Source organism: Glycine max, chromosome 11, assembly GCF_000004515.6.
Source record: "Glycine max cultivar Williams 82 chromosome 11, Glycine_max_v4.0, whole genome shotgun sequence".
Taxonomy (NCBI): Eukaryota; Viridiplantae; Streptophyta; class Magnoliopsida; order Fabales; family Fabaceae; genus Glycine; species Glycine max.
In genome coordinates, this window is record NC_038247.2 from 28,191,629 (window position 1) to 28,197,984 (window position 6,356).

Below are 6,356 nucleotides of genomic sequence, written 5' to 3' on the forward strand. Positions count from 1 at the left end.
TGACAGAACTGCAGGACTGAGTCAGTCTCATGATCTGGAATGCATCGTCTAATGACCTGATCACTGCACAATTTCCACAAGTAGGGGTCATCCCAAATAAAATGCTTAGCATCACTTTTAATTTTATCTTTTTGGGCCTTAGATGCTAAGGGAGGAAAAACAGAAGCAACCAAATAATTGACAATGTTAGCAAACCAGGGAGTAGAAAGAGAGTCAGAAATACTATACAGTATATACAAATGATCATCCGGGAAATCATCCCGAATGGGTGAATTCGCATCCGATACACGTTCGATCCGACTCAAATGATCAGCAACTAAATTTTGTGCTTCGCTCCTATCACGAATCTCCAAGTCAAACTCTTGAAGCCAGAGCATCCATCGGATCAACCTAGGCTTAGAATCAGCCTTCTTCAACAAGTACTTTAGAGCTGCATGGTCAGTATAAACAATGATGCGGGTACCAAGCAAATAAGATCGAAATTTTTCGAGAGCAAAAACTATGGCTAGAAGCTCCTTCTCAGTAGTAGTATAATTCGCTTGGGCAGCATCTAAAGTCCTAGAAGCATAATATATCACCCTGGGCAATTTATCAATTTTCTGAGCAAGGACAGCCCCCAACGCATAATTTGATGCATCACACATAAGCTCAAAAGGGGCTGTCCAATCGGGTGCCTGGATGATGGGGGTGGTAGTCAGCGCTATTTTGAGGCAATCAAAAGCCTCTTTGCATCTGTCATTAAAGTCAAACTCCACCTCCTTTTGCAACAAGTTGGACAGTGGAAGGGCTACTTTGCTAAAATCCCTTATAAAGCGCCTGTAGAATCCTGCATGACCAAGAAAAGATCGCACCTCTCGAACACAAGAGGGGTAAGGCAATTGTGAAATAACAGAAATTTTTGCAGGATCTACTTCAATACCCTTATTGGAAATAATGTGGCCTAAAACTATACCTTGCTCAACCATAAAATGACATTTTTCAAAATTTACAACAAGGTTAGTTTCAATGCATCTATTCAAAACTTTTTCCAAACTATCCAGACAACCATCAAAAGAGGATCCATACACAGTGAAATCATCCATGAATACCTCTATGCAATTTTCTAAGAAGTCACTGAAAATACTAATCATGCACCGCTGGAAGGTACCAGGGGCATTGCACAGGCCGAAAGGCATCCTCCTATAGGCAAAAGTGCCGAAGGGGCAGGTGAATGTGGTCTTTTCCTGATCCTCAGGAGCAATAGTAATTTGCATATAACCAGAAAAACCATCAAGGAAACAGTAGTGAGATTTACCTGCCAGGCGCTCAAGCATCTGGTCAATGAATGGCAGGGGAAAATGGTCCTTTTTGGTAACTTGGTTCAGCCTCCTATAGTCAATGCAGACTCTCCAACTGTTCTGCACCAGAGTAGAAATCAGCTCCTCGTTCTCATTTTTGATCACTGTGAGGCCGGTCTTCTTCGGGACTACCTGGACGGGACTCACCCATTGGCTGTCGGAGATAGGATAAATGATTCCAGCTTGCAAAAGCTTGGTTATCTCCTTCTTCACTACATTAAGAATCATCGGGTTGAGTCTTCTCTGTGGCTTTCTTACTGGTTTAGCTCCATCATCTAAATTTATTTGATGCATACATGTGGATGGGCTAATACCAGGAATGTCTGCCAGGGTCCATCCTATAGCTTTCTTATGCTTCTTGAGAACAGACAACAACTTCTCCTCTTGCTCATCAGTAAGGGAGGCAGATATAATCACTGGAAAACTTTTGCTATCATCCAAGTAAGCATATTTTAAATTTGATGGCAGAGGCTTCAATTCTGGTGTGGTTGGCTAGGTAGTGGTAGAAGGAGATGGTTTCTCAGCCTGTACCTCATAAAGAAAGTCAGAGGTATGTGTACTTCCTAAAACATGGTTAGTCTTATCTGACTCTATAAAATCAATCTCAAGAGGTAAAACACCACCACCAGACATGCAATCAATATCACTTTCAGATTCACTTTCAGCATCAAATTCAGACATATGATCAAGTACAATTTCAGACTCAATGCATGAAGAGTGAGAGGTATGCAGATTAGAGTAAAGATCAGTCATGTATTCATCAACAACATGGTCAATTATTTCAGCACGAAATACAAAAAGATCTTCAGATGGGTATTTCATAGCATCCAGAATATTAAAATGAACAGTTATATCACCAAACTCCATGGATAGTGTGCCTGCATAAACATCTATCTTAGTTCTAGCAGTTTTCATAAAGGGTCTGCCTAGAATGACGGGAACTGATCCTTGAGAAAATCCATCTTCCATATTCAAAATATAAAAATCAACAGGGAAAATTAGTTCACCAACTCTAACTAAGACATCTTCTATGAAACCAACAGGGTAGGCAACACTTCTATTAGCTAAATGAATTACCACATCAGTTGACTGCAAGGGACCTAGAGATAGAGAATTAAAAATAGACAGAGGCATAACACTAACAGAAGCTCCTAAATCTAGCATGGCATTGTCAAACTTACTATTCCCTATAATACAAGGTATGCTGAATGTACCTGGATCTTTACATTTTTTAGGAATTTGGGGAACAGATTTACCGATCAGTGCAGAGACATTTCTGCCCATGCTAATTCGTTCACTTCCTTTAAGATTCCTCTTATTAGTGCACAGCTCCTTCAAGAATTTGGCATATCTTGGAATTTGCTTTATTGCATCCAGCAGAGGTATGTTTACCTCTACTTTTCTGAATGTTTCCAAGATTTCTTTCTCTGCCTCTTCCATTTTTTTGTTGGAAACTGCTCTTGGAGGGAATGGAAGAGGAGGAATGTGTTGCTTCTGCAAATCAGAATTACCAGTGGAAGATTCACCTGCACAGAAATTGTTAGGTAAATTTTTGTCGTTACCTTTTTCTGGAGTAGAGTGAAGTTTGGCAGGTTCATTTGCAGATGAGGAAGGTGTTACGGGTTGAGGTCCTTGACACTAATTTCCCGACCTCAATGAAATGGCACTGACATTTTTGGGATTTTGGACAGCTTGGGAAGGCAGCTTGTCAGAATTCTGGGATTGTTGTTGATTCAATTGTGTAGCCAATTGTCCCATCTGATTGGTTAAGCTCTGAATGGAGGTTCTGGTCTCTTGTTGAAACTGCATGTTCTGCATAGTCATTTGCCTCACAAGTTCTTCGAGGGAAGGTTGTTGATGAGTCTCAACTGTTGGTTGTTTCTGGGGCTGTTGCTGTTGTTGGATTGGTGGAGGAATGTATGGTGTGCTTGGGCCAGCAACATTTTGGAAGGAAGGAGCAGGCTGCTGTTGTTGTTGCTGAGGGCTAGACCATCTGAGATTAGGGTGATTCCTCCATCCAGGGTTGTATCTGTTGTTGGAGAGGTCATAATTGTTCTGCTGTGGTTGATTTTGCTACTGAGGTTGAGGAGGTCTATTGTAAATATTAGCAGCATAAGCTTCGGGCTGCTCAATTGCTCCAGGTTGCTGCATGGAAGGGCTAAGGTCTGTATGGTGGTCAGCAGAGGAGCACAAACCATAGACCCTTGCAACAGGTACAAATTTCTGGTTCAAAGCCAACTGGGTTACCAAGTTAACCAATGCATCCAGTTTGCCTTCAAGCTTCTTAGTTTCAGATGATGCAACTGAGTTTGTAGCTACCTCACGCACTCCTCTAATGACTATAGCATCATTTCTGGCGCTAAACTGCTGGGAGTTGGAAGCCATCTTCTCAATTAAATTTCTGGCTTCAGCAGGAGTCATGTCTCCAAGGGCTCCACCACTGGCAGCATCTATCATACTTCTCTCCATATTACTGAGTCCTTCATAAAAATATTGGAGAAGCAGCTGCTCTAAAATCTAATGGTGAGGGCAACTGGCACATAGTTTTTTAAATCTCTCCCAGTATTCATACAGGCTCTCTCCACTGAGTTGTCTAATACCTGAGATATCCTTCCTAATGGTTGTGGTCCTGGAAGCAGGGAAATTTTTTTCTAAGAATACTCTCTTCAGGTCATCCCAGCTCGTGATGGACCTTGGAGCAAGGTAATACAGCCAGTCCTTTGCCACTCCCTCTAAAGAATGAGGAAAAGCCTTCAGAAATATATGATCCTCTTGGACATCTGGGGGTTTCATGGTGGAGCAGACAATATGAAATTCCTTCAAATGTTTGTGCGGGTCTTCACCTGCAAGGCCATGAAACTTTGGAAGCAAATGAATTAGTCCAGTTTTAAGAACATATGGGACATCCTCATCAGGGTATTGGATGCACAAGCTTTCGTAGGTGAAATCAGGTGCAGCAATTTCCCTTAGAGTCCTCTCACGGGGTGGAGGTTGTGCCATGTTCTCAGAATGTTCAAAATCAGAATGCTCAGAATCAGAATGCTCAAAATTGTAATGCTCAAAATCAGGATGTTCAAAATCACCAATAACATAATGCACAGATTCACCAGTAATGGAATGCTCAGGATGATCAAAAGGTATAAAATGATGCCTAACTAATCTATGAAATTTCCTATCTATCTCAGGATCAAAGGGTTGTAAGTCAGATGGATTGCCTCTAGTCATACACTACATTCAGCATGCACAACTAGTTACTTTGTCATGTAAATAAAGGTGCAGGTTTGAACTACAACTACCCTCAAATGATATCCAAATGACTTGAAATTTTGTGAGAAACCTTATAAAATGATGAGAAGATAGCACAAAAAATTTCAGGCAAAAATTCAAAGTCTAACTATGGAAGCTATAAATGGTAGATTAAGAAAAATAAGTGAATAAAACTTAAAAAATAAAAAAACTTTTGACAGAATCACTATTTTTGGACGATGGAGACCTCAACCAGCCTATGGCAGGCTGCCATGACGTAGGAAATTTTTTTCTACCCCAAATACATATATAATAATTGCGATTCTGATACCGGAGCAAAAGTTATGGCCGTTTGAAGTTTCGACAAACACAAAATTTGCTACTTTTTTGGAACTTTCAAATCTGACCAAACTAAAGGCTCTAGCTATTTTTCCCACAAAATATAGATTAAAAGAAGTTACCACAAAAAAATTCAGCCAAAAATAACAACTCTAGCTACTAAAACAAAAAATCTCAAATAATTCAGCATGGGTGGTCGCTAAAATCCGTCTCTACTTGATTTCTACTACTACTCTGTTTTGCCGCAAGCAAAAGTGGTCGCTAAGTCCGTCGCAAAACACTATTCACAACAAAACACCCAAACTGAAACAGGGGAAGCGCTTAATAGGAAAACTGAAACAGAACACACACTAAACAAAATACCAAGACACTAAACAACACTAACACACATACTAACACAATACTAACAATTAAACATAAAACACGAAGGAATTAAACACACAACACTAGCTAGCTATTATGAATCTTTGGACACTGCTCCCCGGCAAAGGCGCCAAGTTTGATCGAGGTCGTACCCGAATCAAATAAACATGATAATGCAGTAACTAGGAAGTGATCCTAGGTCGTTTCCCAACGAGCAATGATAAACCAAATGTTCATAATATACTTGCAATAATAGTGACGATTGGGGGGGGGGGGGTTGTTTGTTTTGTGATTTAAGGAGCAGAGCAAGTAAACTGGAATACGAAACTAATAATATTAAAAATGGGTTGTTTCCTCTTATTCAGAAGCCATTCTCTTATCCTGGGTTATGGAGAATTCGTCCCTAACAGTAACCACTTAATCCAACCCTATTTCAATTTACTAAGCGAAAATCAACCTAGGGTTGTCAATACGTGATTAGGCACCACATACACCAGTTAGCCCTTTGTCCATTAAGCATGAACGCAAGTTAGGCTCAGAGGCAATTAATCGAACACGAAGCGTGCACTGATTAATGTTCACGAATTTGGGTTAACTGGTGAAGGGAAAACTGCCAGGGAACCACATTATAAACGAAACCTCAAAGAGAGTTGGGCTTCTTCCTCAGAAGGAAACAACACCAGAATAATTAGCCTTCCATAGATTTAAACAGAAAACGTAAATGAAACATGAAGCAGAAACGTGAATAACAAAAACGTAAATGAGACAGAAACGAAAATGAAAACAGAAACGTAAATGAAAGTAGAAGAAGAAACAAGAACGAAATTGTAATTAGAAGCAGGAAATGGGAAATTGCATTAAGAACGAAAATAGTAGCATTAGAACAGAAAGAACTTAAAACCCTAAACAAAGCTCTGAATAATGAATGGCATAACAGAATGCCTTGCACGAATCCCAAGGCTGCTATTTAGTTCCTTTCATTATTTGTGGCAACTTCACATAGTCATAAATTCAAAGGCCATGTTATGAACCAAATAAATAAACAAATTCCATGTTAACTGATGTAGCTCC

General features: G+C 40.0%; 1 non-coding gene across 1 annotated transcript; it reads left to right on the forward strand.

Annotated features, from left to right (window-relative positions):
* Positions 1 to 3,852: 3,852 nt before the first annotated feature.
* LOC112998472 (small nucleolar RNA R71) lies at positions 3,853 to 3,959 on the forward strand. The gene has a single exon (XR_003263575.1). It is a non-coding gene; the product is annotated as a small nucleolar RNA R71 (small nucleolar RNA).
* The last annotated feature ends 2,397 nt before the right edge of the window (positions 3,960 to 6,356 follow it).